The sequence below is a fragment of the Puma concolor genome, chromosome A1 (assembly GCF_028749965.1).
Source record: "Puma concolor isolate L17-30 chromosome A1, mPumCon1.1.hap2, whole genome shotgun sequence".
NCBI classification, from domain to species: Eukaryota; Metazoa; Chordata; class Mammalia; order Carnivora; family Felidae; genus Puma; species Puma concolor.
This window is the reverse complement of record NC_141667.1, coordinates 178,503,947-178,524,318: the sequence shown is the minus strand read 5'-3', so window position 1 is coordinate 178,524,318 and position 20,372 is coordinate 178,503,947. Positions and strand designations below refer to the sequence as shown.

The 20,372-nt window shown below is 34.3% G+C and overlaps 1 long non-coding RNA gene across 1 annotated transcript in view; it reads left to right on the top strand.

The window, feature by feature from the left end:
* Positions 1-3,903: 3,903 nt before the first annotated feature.
* LOC147584664 (uncharacterized) overlaps positions 3,904-20,372 on the top strand; it is a 32,509-nt gene continuing 16,040 nt past the window's right edge. The window contains exons 1-2 of the long non-coding RNA XR_015255715.1: positions 3,904-4,103; positions 6,872-7,050. This is a non-coding gene — a long non-coding RNA (uncharacterized LOC147584664). The remainder of the gene's footprint in view (positions 4,104-6,871; positions 7,051-20,372) is intronic.

Sequence of the window (20,372 nt, the reverse complement as noted above, 5' to 3'; positions counted from 1 at the left end):
GCTACCAGTCTATTTTATTCTATAATGGCAGCAGACTAGTACAGTCTGACAAAATTCAAAAATAATAACATATTCTAAAATTCTAAATTCTAAATATTAACATATTCTAGTCAACATCAAAATTATTTTTGCCTAAAGACTGATTTTTTTCCCTCTACAGATAAAACAGTATTCTAATATCAGGGCTGGGGCAGATAATTCAATTATTTTGACTCAAACACTTCTCTGAGCTGACTGCTAAAATAATTTTAGATTTTTTTTTGCTTTAAGCCATAACACTATAGACTTTTCAAATAAAAATTCAATCATTAATTTCCATTTTAACTTCCATTTAATAATTTCCATTTAATGTCTAACTATAGACATAGTTCCTTCCTTCATGCTGTTTACATTTTTGTAAGAGGATAGACGTTAACCAAATAACCACACAATTCCCAGAGGTTCAAGAGAATTTTGTAATACAAGTACATTACTCTGTATTTATTGGTGCCAGGTTGATGCATGAAGATGAGAAGAGTCCCATGAGAGCTCCTCTTTTAATAAAATGCACAGAAATATGCTTAGTCTTGTCAGAACTATATTATGCTTCAGAAACATATTGAAGTTATATAGTTTTGTAATTAGCATATTATGTGAGAATTCAAGAGTGACCAATAAAAAGGCCAGTAGAACTAGAAAGACTGACTTTTGAAGAAAGATTGAAAAGAGTAAGTGCTTGTAACTGGACCACACAAAACTGAAAGAGAATAGAAAACAGAAAATATAGAAATAGAAATAGAATAGAGAATATGGCCATAGAAAAACTTAAAAATGTTTAGAACAGAAATTTCGATAGTGAGAGAATAGCAGGGAAATCATTTTTACATTATAGATAATAAGCACCAGCTTTATTATCAAACTAGAAATGCAGTTAAAAGATCTTTAAAATGAGGCATGAGCTCAAAATTGAAGGAAAAAATCCCAATGACAAGTATATTTCATCACTAAAAGCAAGGTAGCCATGGGACAATTTATCCATTCATGGTTATCAACACTCAAAGCATTTATGGTGGTAGAGACACTAGGAGGGTTTTATAATAGATTGGGAAAACATTTACCAGGAAAAAAAATCAAGGAAAGTTAGACCAAAAATTCTCAAAGCCAAGAAGTGTATATTCCTGTTCTGACATATAATTATTTCTTAGAAAATTCAGGGATGAATAAAGTATTTTCTTTCTGCTATAAGAAAAAGCCTCAGGACCCTATTCATGACGGTGCCAGAAATGGCACAGTGACACCTTTATGTTGCTTGTAAAACAGACTTCTGGCAAGTTGATATGGGGAAAGGGAAAAAGCTGTGATTCTGCATGGATCTCTAAGAAGTACTTCACCGATGAGTCCCCAGTACACTTACCATACTCAACAAAGTAGATTTACCTAGAATTAAGAACTGTTGAGATGAATTATAATATTCCCCATTAAAAAATTAATTACATGAGTTTAAATTGAGCCTGTAAGTCTATCAAATCGGTTAAGAAAACCAAAAACCTTTTAAAACTACACAGAAGAAAGAAAAATATTCTAATAAATATTTAAATAGCACTCAAATATTAATAGTACAGTGTAATGTTTGCTTCTCCCTGAAATAACCTCATTTTTAAAGATGCTTCCAAGAAAAAAGAAAATGGAAGAAGCCAGGCAAACACATTGCTCTAGCCCCAAGCTAACCCAGGACTTAATGCCTAAGGCATTCTATGCCTAAAGAGCAAAGGTAAGACAGCAACCTTTTGGCAAGATTTACAAAGGAAGTCCCTCAGAATATGAATTAAAACATTTAAGTAAACTATGCACTATTAATACCAAAGTTATTTTCTGACATCTTCAAATGTCAAGATCAGCGCTGCAACTGTGAACACTAAGATGCAGATTTTCCTTCTTCTCTTGGTCTCTACTGGAGCTACCTTTGTCCAAATGGAACATCCCTTGGACTTTAAATTCTCTCCCATCATATCATCTCTGCCTCTTAAACAAGAAGACGACCCTCAAAAAGGCTTTGATCTAAAAGTAATGCCGTACTTTAAAAAATTGAAGAGGATAGGCAACAGCAATGGTCAATGTGGAAGACTTTGATCCTTGTGAATTAGTCCCTTTGGGATAGCCAAAAAATAGGAACTAGGGTCCAAGTATTTCGTGAGAGAGAAATATGCAAGAATTCAGGTTTATAGGCTCCTCAAACTCAATAGTTGTGTGATGTCCTGTTCCCAGCTGTGAATATTTTTCTTTTTATTATTTTTTTTTAAATTTACCAACTGTGAATTTTTTAATTAATTTGGTAATTCTTTTCATTTAGTAAATTGTTTGGAATTGTCATTAAACTAGAGAATATTATATCATAATTTGGAGAGAAAATTTTCTTCCACCACCATTAATCAATGATTCTGAAGCAAAAACATTTATTTTAATAAGGGACTATTCAAAATTAACAATACCCTCAGAACACGGTGGGTGTTATAAGCAGCACTAGATATCCACATCCAAAATTAATAGAAATAAAGACCAAGGTTTTTAATTGATTTGTCTTTAAGTGATTGCTAGGAATGTATAAATTAGTCATGGTTCTTTTTAACTTATGCTAGAAATAGTGGTTAAGATTTTGGACTCTACAGTGATTTATAAACCATGTTCTAAGAAACCATTGGATAGAGTTTCACAGACAATCATGGACTCCATTAATGTTGAATTTTAACTAGAATTTTAAATGTAGGTAAAACTATTTTAAACTGAACTCTCACACACACACACACACACACACACACACACACACACACACTCCCAAAAAAATTGGATGGAGACAGACAGACATGGGTTCAAATTATGACTCTTCTAGCAGTTTGCAATTGAGTAATGTACTTAATCTTCATTCTCAATTTTCCTATCTAGAAACAGAGATAATGCTAGTATATATCTATGAGTTGTTGACTGGATTATATAAGATGCTCCAGAGAGGACTTACAGCATAGTGCTTTAGAGCTCAGGTTCTATAACAGTGGTTCTCTAGGTTCGGTCCCTGTCCAGCTGCGACACCATCATCTGGGAACCTGTTATAAAAGCAAATTCTTAGACCTCACTCCAGTCCTACTCAGGGTGGGTCCAGCAATTTGTGTTTTAACAAGCCCTGTAGGTGATTCTTGATACATGCTAGAATCGAGGGCCACTATTTTTTATTATTATTGTGTCACACTGAATAGTTCAATAAAATGCTTAGATTACATTTAAGTTTAAGGTAAAGAAAAAAAAACATTGAAAGCTTATAGCTACATTTGTTAACTTCTATGTATTTTAAAAAGTAAGATCCATAGAATTTAAGAAACAAAACAAACAAGGAATGGGTAAAGAGAGAGAAAGAGAGGAAAACAAGAAACAGACTTTAACTATAGAGAACAAACTGATGGTTACCAGAGGGCAGGTGGGGGGGGGGGGGGAAGGGTGAAACAGGTGATGGGGATTAAGGAGGGCGCTTGTGATGAGCACTAGGTGTCATATGGAAGTGTTGAATCACTATATTGTCTACCAGAAAGTAATATTCCACTGTTTGTTAACTAACTGGAATTTAAATAAACACTTAAAACAAAAGTAAGATCCATAGAAATGTATCCAATATACTCACTTCTAAATTCCAAAGAACTGCTGTTACCTTTTCTTCATAAGATCAAACTTGTTGGAGGCAGACACACTGAAAATTAAATTAATTCACCAGGATCATTCATGTGGTTTTAAAATTCAAAGATTAGAAAAACCCAACGTTCCTTCTAATCTGCTGATTTTATTCCTTTTGTAGTCCAAATGTCCACACAGTGCCAGACTTGAATACTAAGTATGACACATCAGTATTTTTTTTCATCCTTTGTATCTCATAAAGGTTCAAAGAGAGGCAAACGTGCCAATATGCATATGGCCTGACATTTAGTTCTTTAATGCTGTGACAAAGAAGAACGATTGAGGATAAAGATGCAGAGAATGGAGATGTTCATGCTTGGGTGAGATGGTCATGAATACGACAGCAAGCATCTGCTTCTTCACAGCCCAAGGCCCTGGAACTTCACAGCAATCTGATTACTCCATCTGTAAGCGTGGGAACTGTTTTTAAGTGTCTTAATTTGCCGTTTATCATATTTACTCTGTTTTTCCATTATTACATTTTTCCATAATAATAACATATTAAAATCTATACAGCCTGGAATTACCTTTGCGGGAAGATTTTTGGCTAGTAGTTCAGGCTTCCCTCTTTCTTTAATTTGCTAAGTTGTATCTTTTCTAAGACCCTACCCGTTTTACCTAAATGTTCCCATGTGTTAACCTAACAGGTATTCTTAAATCCTTCACATTAGCTTTTTAAAATCTCTGTAACATCTGGAATTAGGCCTCCCTTTCCATTCTAATATCATATGTGCCTTATACTTTATTGGTCACTATCATTGCTCAAATTTTGCTTTTTTAAAATTAATTTTTCAAAGAACAACCATTTGGCTTTATTCAACTTCTTTGTATTTATTTCTATAACATTAACTTCTGCTTTTATCTACATTATTAGGCTCCTCTTTTGCTTGGATTTTTTGGGGGGAACTCTTAACTTATGAAATTGATGTGTAGCTCATTAATTTTCAACTTCTTTTTTTCTAAATAGTGTCTTAGCTGTTTTCTAATAGTTTAAAACATAGTATTTTCCTTATAAATTTCTTTATTTGTTAGTTTTATGTACCTGTGATGATTTATTTCTTAACACATGATTTTTTAGTTAATCTTTTAATTTCCAAAAATATGGGAATATTCTATTTAATTTCATTATTGATTGCTAATTGAATTCTAGCATACTCATATAGGGATCATGATAGCCATCCCTCAAAACACGTGAAAACTTGCATTATGGTCAAATTCTGTATGGTTGACTTTGGTAAATGTCCTATGTGTATCTGAAAAGGTGCATCCTATGTGTATGTGTTGTGGCATTCTACTTGTATCCATTAATGACGTAATTTGTGATTTGTTAGTCACATCCTATAAATCTTCTATATTCTTAACTAATTTTGTTTGCTTTCTATCAATTTTTGAAGTTATTTGTTAAATTCTACTACTATGATTGTGGGTTTCTCAGTGTTCCCTTCTTTTTTGTATATTCTTTGTATATTTTGGGTATCTCTCTGTATTTTACTTTTTTTTTTTTTAATTTTTTTTTTCAACGTTTATTTATTTTTGGGACAGAGAGAGACAGAGCATGAACGGGGGAGGGGCAGAGAGAGAGGGAGACACAGAATCGGAAACAGGCTCCAGGCTCCGAGCCATCAGCCCAGAGCCCGACGCGGGGCTCGAACTCCCGGACCGCGAGATCGTGACCTGGCTGAAGTCGGACGCTTAACCGACTGCGCCACCCAGGGGCCCCGTATTTTACTTTTAACAAATTTATTTAATCCAGTGTGGTAGAAAAGACACAAGTCCAATAAATGCATCATTGAAGTTTGAATGTCATTCCCTGGCTTTGTCCTTGTTCTTCTTTAAAGACCCTCACTGGCTCTACAAATATCTTAATCAACACAAAGAAAAAAATTTTAATTGGTGTTTTACAATGAAAATATACGTACCTTTGTGTATACACAACATCCCCATTAAAATAATTTTTATTTTTAGATACACAATATAAATTTAAAATCATTTTATATTTCTAAGACATTGAAACTGTTAGTACTATAAAGTGACTATTTTTATCTCTAATAATGCTGTGGATCTTAAATTCTATTTTTCCCTGATATTCAAATAGATTTTCTAGCTTTGTTTCAGATTGTATTTGTATGTTTGCCTTTTTCACCCTTCTGCTTTTAGCATTTAATTTTTTATATAGTTCTTATAGTTTAGATGTGTCTTCCATAATGATTTTCATTCAGACAATTTTACTTAACAATCTTTTTATCTAAATTGGGTCAGTTAGACAATTTACATTTAATATAATTACTGATTTATTTGTATTTAAGTCTAGCGGCTTATTTTAAGCTAATCGCCCTTCTTTATTTTTCAATTCTATCCTATCATTTCTTCTTTTGGAAGGAAGATCAATAATAATGATATCACAGTGGGTTAAACTAGTAAGAATTAAAACACAAAAAAAACCAATCTATCCATTGGGATGAGACTAAGTGTAATGTCCTTGTATTATCCAGGAAGAGACAAATTTTGTTGATTAATGTTAGAAAAATGAAAGATGCATAATTTATAAGTAAACTGATAAAAAGAATGAAGTACCTAACTTTTAACTATTGGAGGGAAAACATGGAAGGATGAAATGTATTAATCCATCCATCTTTATTGTTCTTCACATCTTTGTGAAACTCATTCTTTCATGATCCAACAAAACCTCCCAAACTGCATAACTTCTCTCTCTGCAAAGTATGCTCTGAGTAATTTCTTCTGATGTTTTCTTCTACTAATTCTTTTTCAGCTGTATGTGATCAGTTGCTAAACCCAGTCAAGTCTTCAATATTTGTTGTTGTAATTTTTATTTCTAGAAATTTTATTTCACGCTTTTACAAATCTGTTGGTGGGTTTTTAATACTTTTATGTTCTCTTCAACTATATACAAGTTTGTCTTTTACTTCTTTGGACATAAAAATAATAGCTGTTTCCTAATCCGTGGTTGATACGTTTCCAATATATTAAGTGTTTTGGGGTATATATCAGTTTTCAATTTTTTTCCGCCAGTTGTCTTCCTGTACTTGTATGTATGTTTATTTTTGACTACTGCTGCTTAATGTGCTTCAACATATTATGTGTGAGGAATCTTTGATACCCAGAACAGAAATGATATTTTTCCAGTAAAATTTCTGTTTGTTTTTGCCAAAAACAGGGGAACTACATGTCTGGGTCTTTTTGAAGATAACTTTGTGGCCTTACTCCAGGACTTTTGAACGACCCAGCTTATGTGAATTTGGGCTCCAAAACTGCATAAGAACCATCTAATTGTGATGAATTCATATGGATTAATTTTCACCCTCCTGACCTGCTGAGCAGAAAGGCATCATTTTTGTAAGTTCATAGGTGCTGGGCATGGGGTCTTATTGTTGTTCAACTCTTCCTGAAAGCCTTTGGATAAATCATTCTGGAATGGCAAAGATTATCAAACACTTCTGACCATGGACCAATTGGCTTCAACAGATGACGACATCTGTCAACAAAAGATGACATTTTGATCTCTTAGCTTTTCTCATTTTACTGTAAAGAAGGTGTATACTTCTTCTTTTGTGTTATTTGTTTCTCTGGTTTTTAAATGAGCGGTCCTTACTTAAGAGAATGGCATTTTGTTTATTTATTTGTTTAATGTTATTTATTTTAATGTTATTTATTTGAGAGAGAGAAAAAGAGCACAGGGGAGGGACAGAGAGAGAGTGAGGAAGAGAATTCCAAGCAGGCTCCATGCTATCAGCACAGGGCCCACATGAGCCCAATGTGGGCCCCATCTCACGACTGACTGTGAGATCTTGCTCTTAGTGAAAATCAAGAGTCTGATGCTTGACCAACTGAGAGCCACCCAGGCACCCAGAGAATGACATTTTAGATGTGAAATACAGGCAAAAATCTTCTTTATTATAATATGATTTCATCACTTTTATTTGACACTAAAATAGGTATAACTCACATCATTTCTGCCTTATATTAACTTCATCCATATACTCATCCAACCTCATGTTTATTGAATGTCTACTGTCTGCTATTAACTACTGAAAGTGTACCTTTTATCACTGAGGAACTTCTTAGAAATATTGAGTAAGTCAGTTTCAATTTTTTTAAAGCAAAATGGATACTAAAGTGTAATTTTAGGTCATGGTGAATGTGATCTAAATCTCAAGAATAAATGTATTATCAAATAAGACAAAGAATAAAAGTATTATGATCCAAAATTTTGTAGGAATCTAATATGCATTTCTTAGACATTTTTGATACTGTTCAAAAATATTTTGTTTTAAAAAGAAAAAAAAATTGAGAAGTTGCGCAAATCAAAGTTGAGCTCTAGCAAGAACGTCTGAAAATACTGTGTGATGAAAAATGAAATCTTCACATTCATATTTAAAAGTGCCACATTTTTAAGGTGCCTAGGCAGCTTAGTTGGTTGAGCATCCAACTCTTGATATTGGCTCAGGTCACGATCACAGGGTCGTGGGATTGAGGTCCATGTTGGGCTCCATGCTGAGAGTGGAGCCTGCTTGGGATTCTTTCTCTCTCCCTCTGCTCCCTCCCCGACTTTACTCACCACCACCACCCCCCAAAATTAAAACAAAACAATAAAAGTACCACATTTTTGTGTCTTCTAATCTCAGTAAGAGTTTGTGACATAGAAGTATTAAGAGTACATAAAAGAATTTCCTCAAAAGTTATTTTTTAAAGTGCATGGAGCACTTACTTCATAGAAGTTTGGATAAATGGAAAACTCAATGAACAAAAGGTTATCTAAACATCAATTCTACTGAAAACAACTTCAGGACCTAATTTTAAAGCATTCTGTAACATAATTGAAGCAGTAATTACCTGATTTCAGGATGAACAGTAGGAGACATTCACTTTTTTTTCCCAGCATATCACATAATTTTTACCTAAGAAAATACTCCCTTTACATTTCTAACAACAGTTTTGATGGATAGGAACAAGAAGCATTTGCACTATAATTTTTCAGTGCATTATAATAAAGTGAATGTTTTCTAAATGTCATAGTTTAAATTTCATGGGGCGTGAAATCTCCTTTGAAATGAAATTTAAAGCCTTTTTCAAATAAGAAGACTAATCTTACAGTCAAAAACACTTTATATTCCAAGACATTATTAACCTTGGAGTACTGCTTGCAAGACGATAATACCTTCTGACATATTAAGATTAAATTTGTCTTTATATAATTATGTTAAAGAATACATTTAAAATAGATCAGATTGTGAGAGAAATGGTAAGTGTGTGCAATAGTAGGATTTCCATTTACTAATAATAAATTTAACTATCATCATTTATATGGTAATGTTAACACATATTTGAGTAGATCACCTCTAAGGAAAACTATTTTGGGGTTAATCGTGGTGCTTAATGTCAAAAATGGCAACACTGAATGATAATCTAAAAAAGAGTTGACATTACTTCCCATACTACTTATAAATATGAAAAAGCACATAATTATTTTTATTGATAAATTGCAAATGATTTTCATACAATCGAGAGCTATTTTAGTGCATCCCAAAATATTTTAAAACATGGTTTAAAAATACATTAGTGTAATTTGAACAGCTAGTTTTCACAGTTTGTTTTTAATGACAACTGGATATACCTGAAATTTTTGCAAGAAGAATGCATGGTGACTGGCCACTTTCCTGAGACTAGGCTCTCAATGCCAAAAACCATTTCAAATATAAAAGACAGTGATGCGATCATGTTTTTATCTGCTTCATGTCCTTGAAATCTTAAAGACAATATAAAGTATTATGTATCTTTTACAATTTTTATTCCTTGATAATAAGACTAATAGCAGTTTCAATTTTCATGAAACTAATGTTTTAAAACACAACCATAGATAAAAAATTTGTTGAAAAAAAGTAGTAAGGACTGGCCCGTCAACTTCATACTCAGCATCTTCTGAAAACTCAGCCTCTTCTAGGGTAATAAATATTCCTTGCTGCCTACTGACTTCCACCCCTCTCATGGCTTTTTCACCCTACCTGGTCTTCTAGGCACCTGACAATTACCAATTCTTCTGGGCCTTTGGCCCCACCTGCTGGTTGGTTATGAGAGTTCATGACCCGATTCTCCTAATTTCTCAGAAATCTATGCTCAGGCACAGCTTCCTTCACTTTGTTTCTGTTTGTTTGATACATGTTGTACTAAATTTCGTTAATTTCAACACAGTCAATGTTTACTCCCTGCAAATTCCTTGTGTTTTTCCTCTTGCTTTCCCTATGCTTCATCCACGCCTCATGAAATCTCTTTTCTTGTTAGCCATTGATCTTATCATGAATTTCTCCTTGTCTCTCAATCTCTCCAACAAAAACAGCATGGCTGATAAAACATAATATTAATATTACTAACAACCTGAATCAAGAAATAGAAAAACCATACAGCATATTTTAAGCCCTCCAAGGAATTGAAAATATCCCCCTCTTTCCTCACAAAACTGTCCAACTGCCTCTTCTAGAGAAGCTGATGTTCCTCAACACTAGGATTCAAATGGCAAATACATCTTTTGTTTTTCCCTGTTGTATATGTTCCATTCTTGAGCTATATTAAGGGGAAATTTCTGTAAGGAGTGTGTATGTGTGTGTGTATGAGTGTGTGTGTGTGAACTAGCTTTATTCTTTTAATATTCAAAGCATAACTTTTATTAGAAAACAGTCGTCAAGTTATAGTAAACCAACTTATATAAACTGTGTTTATATTGGATACTGCTTATATTAAAGCCTTTTATCTTTATTCACAGTTTAATTTTTCCCCAGTAAGAGAACATTTTGTATAATACTCCAAGCACATGGACACAAGTAGCAATTGGCAATAAAAACATTTATGCTAACTTACTTCCCCCAAAGAGCTACTTTCACACTTTTAATGGTTTATTATGTATTAAAAGTATTGATCATTACCAGAAGAATTAACACTGTTTCATGGGCCACCTTTGTTCAGGTCCAATAAGACCCACGAACAAAAGGGATTTGTATCTTTAAAACAAGTTTATGTAATTGGCAACTGCACTTAAGGCTACCATTATTACAATGTCATTCTAATTTTAATCACTTGAAAAGTGAACTTTATGTCCAACTAAATCCTTGAAATGAAGCACAAACTCTTGACTTTAATTATCTAAACTTAAGTGAGCATTCTCAATTTTGTTGTTTAGGAATGCTTCATATAGCATTATTTGAGATGGAATCCTATTAGGATTCCCAAATGATGACTAAAATAACTAAGTATCCTGGACTGGAAAGGAATCAGCTGAGGTATTTGCTCTCCTATTTAAGTTTCTGGCACAGGGAAGAATGTTTTACAGGATGCTCTGCTTTACATCATTTGTTCTAATAGAAGGATCCCTGAACTCAGACGGAGAAGATTTGAACTGTTTATTGTTTGGCGGGTTTGTTCAGCATTTTACAGTTTATGAAGTGCTTTAATATTTTTTATTTCATTAAATATATTTCTGAGTTCAGCCTCTCTAATAGACTTGACTACATTTATAAAACTTTTCTATTTCAGTCTCCAAATCCATAAATCCATAAACCAGGATAATGAAGAAATGTTTCTGATTCTAAAAAGAATACAAATTTGCACTGTGTGGGGAGCTATTTTTACTTGTTGTTTGTCCTACTCAGACATATTGCCTCATAGTATTGATGTAGAAAATAGTTTTGTATAAAATAAAAATTGCTCAATACAGAGAAATGGATATCCAGTAGGCTGAAACAGTTACTATTTTTAAATTGTACATTCTGGAACCTTATTATGTATTATGTAGAGTTTTAGCCAAAAATATATTTGCAGGAAGAATTATCACCGTCATCAAATAATGTCACTCCAAAATTGTTATAATAATTGTTTGTTTCTCCATTAGCCATATAGTTATATAAAACTTTGATAGAAGATGTTAATGTGGCACTATTTGAGAGCCATGATTTATTTAGAGTTCTATTTATAAATGTTGAAACATACAGCACAAAGTTTATATTTGACAGCCATTTGAAAGCATATCACGGAAAACACTGACTTTTGTTTTAAATAAAGATAAGCTGATTTTAATATTTGCAACATGTTATAGGACTCAGATGGAACAGTAGAAAAGTTATTATAGTCACTTGAATGCTTCAGAAAATGTACAAAGCTCTATTACATTTACTAGCTCTTGAAAAATACCATTGACACATGACCTATAGTGACATGTCTCCACCACATATTTGTCACTCATATGCTTTATGCTCAGCTAAATTTAAAAGTGAAATATGTCATTGGAGCATAAAGACTCTGAGTCAGACTTTTAAACTATGAACCATTCAAGGTGAGCTGGTTTTATTTTCCAGGGCATCTGCCCTGCAAAATCAAATAGAAATAATTCTCTTTATCACTGCCTACCAAATAGTAAATGGCTCTTCTAATGGAATTAGCATATTACTATTGATACAGATTATAAAATTTGAATTAGTTACTTGGGTTACTATGAAGAAAAAAAAAAAAAACATAGATAGGGTGGCTTCAACAACAGACATTTATTTCTCGGTTCTGGAGACTGGAAGTCCAAGATCAAGGTGCCGGCTGATTCCATTCTTGGTGAGGTCTCCCTTCCTGACTCCTGACTCCTGACTCCTTACTGTGTCATCTCACAGAGGAGAGACAAACAGAAAGATAGATAATGAGAGAGTTCACCCTCATGACCTAATTACTTCCCAAGATTCCATCTCCAAATATCATCACATTGGGAGTTAAAGCTTTAACACATGAATTTTAGGGGTGGTACAGTTCAGTTCATAGCAAAGCTGGTTCTCAATTGTGGCACCTCACCCACAGGATTGGTAGAATTCATTAACGGTTGTAGCAGTCTCTCCACCCCTAACTAGCCCTTGTCCAAAATGGGTATGTTAGGTCTTTAAGACAATTATTTTTTTCATTTTCATTACAGCCATTAAAGAAAAAATAAAATATTAATAGGGCCTTCTTAAAAAATTACTAAATGCTTGTAACATAGGTTCTCTATCTGAAAACAGAGAAAGCTGTTCCATTAATACTTAAGCCTCTTTATCCTATGAATAGTGTAGAAACCAAACAGGATGTCAAGAACACATCTCTAAATTTTCTGCTTAATATGATATCTATTTTAGGCTCCTGAAAATATACATACTAATTAATGGAACCAAGTAATAGACTTAGGATATATTTAAAAGCCTATGACAGCCAAATGTGATTGGGACCTCATTAAGATTAAGATTATGCATTGATGACTGTAATAAATGCTCTCATTGGCAATGGCATGAAATTTCGGTTCTCCTGGAAGTAGCATACACTTCTAAGGAATTACTTGGGTAACATCTCTTTCCACAAAGTAATTACCTTTTTATGTTTTGACATGGGTGACACGTGTTAATGGCAAAGTCTTAAGGTGTTACAAATGCATAAATCACTGTCAGATACTCTCAATTACATAACATGGGGTATTTTTATACTAACACCATCATCATCAAAAAAGTACTTAAGTTACTCTAAGAGAATTGCATAAATGCCTTTAGCAAGGAGGATTTCCATATTGAAAACAATAACACATTTGTGAATATACAGAGAAAAGACCTAAGAACTGCATAAAATAAGGTACAAAATCAGAAGGATGTTGAAGAGTCTGGCAGAGGTAAGTGTGTTTTGAAACAGTGACATGTTTTTGTTGGTGAGGTGAAATTGTAGTGAAATTCAATGGTGGTGAAAAGCTATCTTTAGTCCTACAGATATGAGTATGATATCTCAGGTGAATGCTAGTGTATTGAGCTCATGTTCTGTACTGACCTTATCCACCGATGTGTAGGACCAGAAAATAGAATGGCTTATACACACTAATGACTGGAAACATGCTGCAAGTACTAAAATATGTACGTTGAATTTGAAACATGCTATTATTATGAGAAGAGGATTACTTTCCTAATTATATTTTAATATGAGTTGGCATTTCCAGAACACAGACTGTGTATTGAAAAGGAAGATGTTTTAGATATATGCTAATGCCATCCAAATATGAGAGACACATGGGATTTGGTCTGTCGCCACACACACACACACACATAATTTTATCTTGAATCTGCTCCCCTTTCACAAGGACTTTTCTTACAGAATGCATTTATGCCTTCCCTTTGAAACTACTTGCTCTAAACTCCATCTGTAGCAAACTTGTCAGTAGGACTGTCGAAGGAAGCAGTCAAATTCAGTATACAACTGTTTTCCATATGATTAACCACCATTTTCCTCTCCCATCACAGAGAAGTAGATTGCCAAAATTGAACCTTTGTTATTTGTGATCTGGTCGTGGAAGTGGAAGCTTAATTCTCTGATGAACTGTGCCCACAAGTTTGAAGGGGCACCAAAGTCTGTGGGTGGGCAGGGAGTCAGCACTGAGCAGAGGTGCAAGATAGATGGGAAAATGAAAAATTTTTAATACAGATGAGAGAATAGGAAGAAAAAGAAACCAGAAAGTAAGGCTCTGAAGAGGAAAGAAGACGAAAGCAAAAGAAGCAGAAGTGTGTATTTTGCACCTTGTGAAACATTCTGTGTGTGCAGTATAGGGTGGAACAAAGAGCTTTCACAGTCTCCACAGAATGTTCAGATGGAGTATGTGTTTCTAAAAGAAAGCTCATAAAAAGTGCCTTCACTGCAAAATTCTGCAGCAACAACAAACAACAATGGTTACTGCCGTCTGAGTGCTGACTGTATCATAGATCCTGGAGGCATATACAGACATGTTTTCCAGTTTCCAATCTTTAAAACCAAACCCTAATGTGGTTATTTATGCTTACTTCAGCTGGAGACAAAAAGGATCAGAGCATTTCAGTGACTTGCCAAAAGCATCAGAGCTCTTAAGTGGAAAAGTCCAAAACTCCCCTTTTGCTACTATACCATTTTGACAGATTTATTTGTAATATTCTACCTTTGCATTATTTCTGATACAATAAGGCAGCATTTGAGTATAGTTGTATTTAGGGCACAGACCCTCAGTGAAAGTGTTTCTGATTGATATCATTGCTTAATCAACATAAGATAGTAGGGCCCACTTTGGGGGATCTGCTTTTCTTTCTCTCTATTCAAGGAAGACTGGTAAGGGCAAATGTGTACAGTTCCAGACTCTCTAAGCCACAGTGATTGATGCAGAGATGGCCATGTGGCCCAGCATGGTTCAAACAAGTGGTTTTTCCTATTATTTTTCTAATGGGAACAGGTGGTAGGGGGCTGTTGATTATGAGACTGTAAAGTCTGGAGTTGTCTGGTTAAGTGTCTGTGACTTAACCAAGAAGAATATGTTCTTCAGGCACTAGATGAGATATGGAAAGAGCCAGATTCCTGGCAGCATTTGGACCTCTAATTCCAAGCATCTCTCTATCTAAGAATGCCCTTCTTAGAATTTTTCCAGTCAATAGTTTATTTATTTTTCCTGTTAGCAATAGTGATTTTAAGACACTTAAGAAGAATGCTGACTTAAATATAAGTGAACTCCTGATTTAAAACCAATACAACTTTTTAAATGGCAAAAAAAAAACAAAAACCAAAAACATATCATTTTACTGCATAGGAAATTGATGTTTGCTTAGAACATAAAAATATATTTTTTAAAATGACTATCTTGCTTTCCATAGGAAAAAATGGGTGATATATGTTATGAAAGTAATAAAGCAAGAAAGGAAACAAGGAGGAAGAAAGGAAGATCCAAATTGTGCAAATAAAATAGCATTAATGTGAATTCTGTCTTTTATAATGCGATGAGAAAACATCGAATATCAGTTCTAAATTTTTGATTGGTGGAAATAAATTCTGATAGCCCCGACCCACAAGGTGGATAAAAGGATATGCATTCAAATCTGCCATCTTGCTTTATTCTAGATGAGGGTAAGTTTGCTCAAAGGAGTAGCAGAGTTCTGCAGTACTCTCAAGATTGAATTCTGTTCACATCTTTCCTTGGCCCTTCAGTCAGTGAGATCGTCTTTGGCTGGATCTGCACATTGATAATGATATATTATCATGAAAAAGACCAGGAATCCACATTGCATTTATGATAAACTCCCGCCTGTTTTTATTTGACCTCCCCACCATGTTGTTCACCCTCAGTTCACATTCTTCAGCAAATCCAAGGACACCAAGGAAATGAGTTGAAAATCACTGACCAGGAAGACAGGTGGTGTGTCTACGATAGCACTTGACACAGAAGATTGAATTTCTAAAATAAAATAAAATAAAATAAAATATCAAGAAAGAATAAATATAGAGTAAGTAATAGTTCTGTTGTATGCAAAGCCTAAGTGTTTCCTTAAAGGCAATTTATATACTAAAAAGATGAGGTCTCTGGAATAGGTGTGGACTGTCAAGTATTGTGCAGTGTGATTCTATTACCTTTGGTATTGTGAGCTGCCCGTTGCAAAAGGCATGAGGAATTTGAGAAATGTATTTGGAGTATTAGAATTAAAATTGATGGCCATTTAAAAAGTTTAAATTAAATATATCATATTCAAATTGTGCTTTGCCACATTTATTATTCTTTTAGAGTTTTTTAAATGTTTATTTATTTTTGAGAGAGAGACACACACACAGTGCAAGCAGGGGAGAGGCAGAGAGAGAGGAACACACAGAACCCAAAGCAGGCTTCAGGCTCTGAGCTGTCAGCCCAGAGACCAAAATGGGAGGACCCACGGACCGGGAGATCACGACCTGAGCTGAAGTCAAACACTCAACTGACTGAGACACCCAGGCGCCCCTGTTTTGCCACATTTATTTTGAAATGTAAAGTTTGTTGTAATTATCAGTGTAATATTTCTTTTACACTATGTCAATTTATATGAATAATTACGTTTTCATATAAGACTAGATTATTGCCATGTAGCATTAACATCTACTCAGAAGTCAGCAAGAAAATAATTTGTTCAAGAAAAATACCAATATTTGTAAATTGCTTTTTTTTTTTTTTCAACGTTTATTTATTTTTGGGACAGAGAGAGACAGAGCATGAACGGGGGAGGGGCAGAGAGAGAGGGAGACACAGAACCGGAAACAGGCTCCAGGCTCTGAGCCATCAGCCCAGAGCCTGACGCGGGGCTCGAACTCACGGACCGCGAGATCGTGACCTGGCTGAAGTCGGACGCTTAACCGACTGCGCCACCCAGGCGCCCCTGTAAATTGCTTTTAAAAAAAGTTGATCCTTCAGAGAACCTTTTTGCTTTCCTATAAGCTTTCTCTTTATAGATTATAAAGAAATTAAATTATTAAAAAAAATTGAATTATTATTATGAATAAAGATTGGTGAGGGAAGTGGTTGTACCAATGTTATTTAAATTAACTACTATTAGTTTGATTATATTATTATGATTATATTATTATGATTACCAGGATCTTTCTTTTGTGAGAGGAAATAAGATTATTTTGAACAGGTTTTTCCCAGAAGAATAAATACAAATTGTCAATAAACATATAAATCTATGCTTATCCTCACAAATAAAGGAACCCAAATTAAAATGAAATAGTGCTTCCAATGTAATATTAAGAAAATTTTAATGAAATTAAACCATCTAAGTGCAATAGGCAATTAAGTATAAAACACTCATTTATTTATTCAATAAATATATATTGAGTATATACTATATATTAGGCATTCTGTACCCTAGGGAAGTAATAACAAATCATACAAGTCCCTGCCCCCATAAATCCTACATTCTAAAAGAGAAGACTAATAACAAACAGGTAAACAAATAAATGATACAAATTTGGAAAGTTTTAAGTTCTATGAAGAAAATAAGGAATAGAGAGCAGTTAAAAGGCCAAGTAGTCAATGAGCTGTGTCTCTCAGATAAGAAAGGAGAAAACACCAAAGGAAAGACATGAATGATGATGATGGACCAGCCATAAAAATATCTGGGATAGGTCATTGTAGGCAGAGGAGAAACAAAGATAAAGGTTTGGAGGAAAGAATAGGAATGGCATAACCATGAAGCAAAAAGATGACTAGTGCGACTACGTTCGATGAGCAAAGAGAAGAGTAGTAGGAAACATTAAGATGTAGAGGCAGGGACCAGATTGCTTACGGCCTTCTGGACCATAAACGGATTTCAGATACTATCCTATATAAAATGAGAGGTCTTTGGATGCTTTTTATTGGGAGATTTATATGATCTCATGTGCATTTTTAAAAAGCACTTTTACATCTGTGTGGAGACTGGACTGTAAAGGGGTGTGGGTGGAAGCTACGTGATCAGTGAGGAAGGCATTGCTCAAGGCTTCATGATGGGTGATAGTGGCTTAGATTAGGGTGGTAGAAGTGGAAGCTGTGGGAAGTAGCCAGATTTGAGTTATATTCTAATGTTTGAATTTGTAGCATGTGTGATGGATTAAATGTAAGTGGTGAGGGGAAAAGATCAGAATGACTCCTAGATCTTGGCCTTTGTAACTAGGTAAATGGTAGTTACTTAAGATGGAAAATACTGAGTGGTGAGAAAAGAGGGGGAGCAGAACCAAGAGTTCCATTGTGAATTTATTAGGTTGAGACATTGGGGAGCAATGTTAGACATTAGAGTGGAAATTTTAGGGAGACAGATATAGAAGGTTGAAGTTCAACTAAGGAATTGGGGCTAGTGATAAAATGGGGGGGTATCAAATTATATATGATATTTAAAATCATGGAGCTGGAAGGAATCAGTAAGAGATAATACAGAAAAGAAAAAGATCTAGGATTGAGTCTGAGAATACTTCAATATTTAAGGGGCAGAAAGAGGAGGTACCTGTAAATGATGGGAAGTAAAAAGTAGCAAAGTGAAAAAACAAAAACATGTTTAAAGTCCAAAGTAAGAAAATATTCCCATGTACTATAATTCTGAAAGAGGACTTCTTTGTAGTAGAAAATTTTGAGCGTTGGGTGGAATTTGGAATTCCTATCACTCTGGTCTCAGATATTTATAAGTGCAAGTATTAACCACCATACTTTTTGGTCAAGTATGGTAGGAGATTTATGATTCTTTGTAAAAAACTCATTTTCATTTCTTACATGGTATCCAAAGTACATTTGGATCAAGAAATGTGAGTGATCAAGAAATGATCAAGAGTGATCAAGAAATGGGTCATTCTTTGGGGTAGGCGTTACATAAATTCAGATTCACTTGAAGTTTTTTTGAATTTTTTAACATTCCTCAAAGATGATAAGTGCTCTTATTTATTTCATGCCTTTCCATCACATTTTAATCTTCTCATATGCCATAATGTCTGAAGGAAGTTTTTAGAAGTCTTCTGGAGTCAGGTTAAAAGAAGACTTTTAATCTGATACTAGACACCAGGCTCCGACTTCCATTTATGTTCAGGGTAGAGTGGTCCTGAGGTTTTCAGCACCATGAAGAAAAAAGCAGGTAAAATCAGCCTCATGTGTTGATGGAGCAGGGAAGCCCAAGATAGAGAATTCGAGAATAGCAAAAATTCACAATACACACATACACACCTCCCCCCCACACACACACACTCCTGTCTCTGTATCAATATTTGCCCAATAGTCACAAAAACTTTTAGACTACACCTTGTCAGTGAAAGCTTTCTTTCTAAAGCACCAATAGCTCTAGATTAAAATGCGATGAGAAGTAAAATGAACACAGGCAAAACCATACAATATAGACAAAATCCATTGAAGGCAAAGATGCTGATGTTATAATACTCTGTGGTGAACAATTGACAGGTTTAATTCAATGTTGTCATATTATTTCATAATTGTTTTATGTCTTTCTCTAATTAAAAATCCTCATTTTTCCAAATGATATTGACATACCAACATGTCTTACCTGAAACAGAAGGAAAAAGTCCTCGGAATAGCCTAAATAGATAAACGTATTTCATTACAAATACAAACGCAACCACTTCATTGGCCAAAACCAAACAACAACAACAAAAAACCCTCTTACCCAATGGTTAGACAAGCTATTGCCCATGGGCCAAATCTAGCCCACCAGCTATTGTTGTGGATGCAACTTTATTGGCTATTTATTTATGCGTGGTCTATGACTATTTTCATGCTACTGTGGTTGGGTTGAGTAGTTACAAGGGAGAATGTATGACATCAGAACCTAAAATATTTACCACCTGACTCTTTACAGAAACACAAGGCCAACTCCTATCTTAGAACTTCTCTTAGCATCTATATACTTCTATTTTACATACAGCTCTAACGAGTGGTATTATTTATTCTCCCAGGTTGAATCAGTAAAAGGGAAGTGAACAAACATTTGTAAATGAAAGCATTAACCTTTCTTCTTCCCCTCTTCCACGGCAGACACTGAGTATAATAATGGCCCTTGGCTAAGAGCTTAATTGAGTTCTCACTAGAACAATTACTTCAAACTTTCAGTTTTGAAACTAAGGAAGCTCTAAAGAAGAATGTGGATTCCTTTCTAAATCTCGGAATACTTAAAAGAATATCCACGGCAATTAGGGCAAGTGCTAAACACTATCACACGTGATAAGGTAACTGACTCTATGTAAAGGCTAGTACCTGGAAAACATTTGTTTTTCTCAGTATAGATTTAGCCTACTGTTTATGTTAATTAGTTTTATTCTTGGCACATCTGTGTGAATGTGTCAAACAATTCTGATCTTTACTCTTTGAAAATGTGAGAAAAGAAACTGACAAG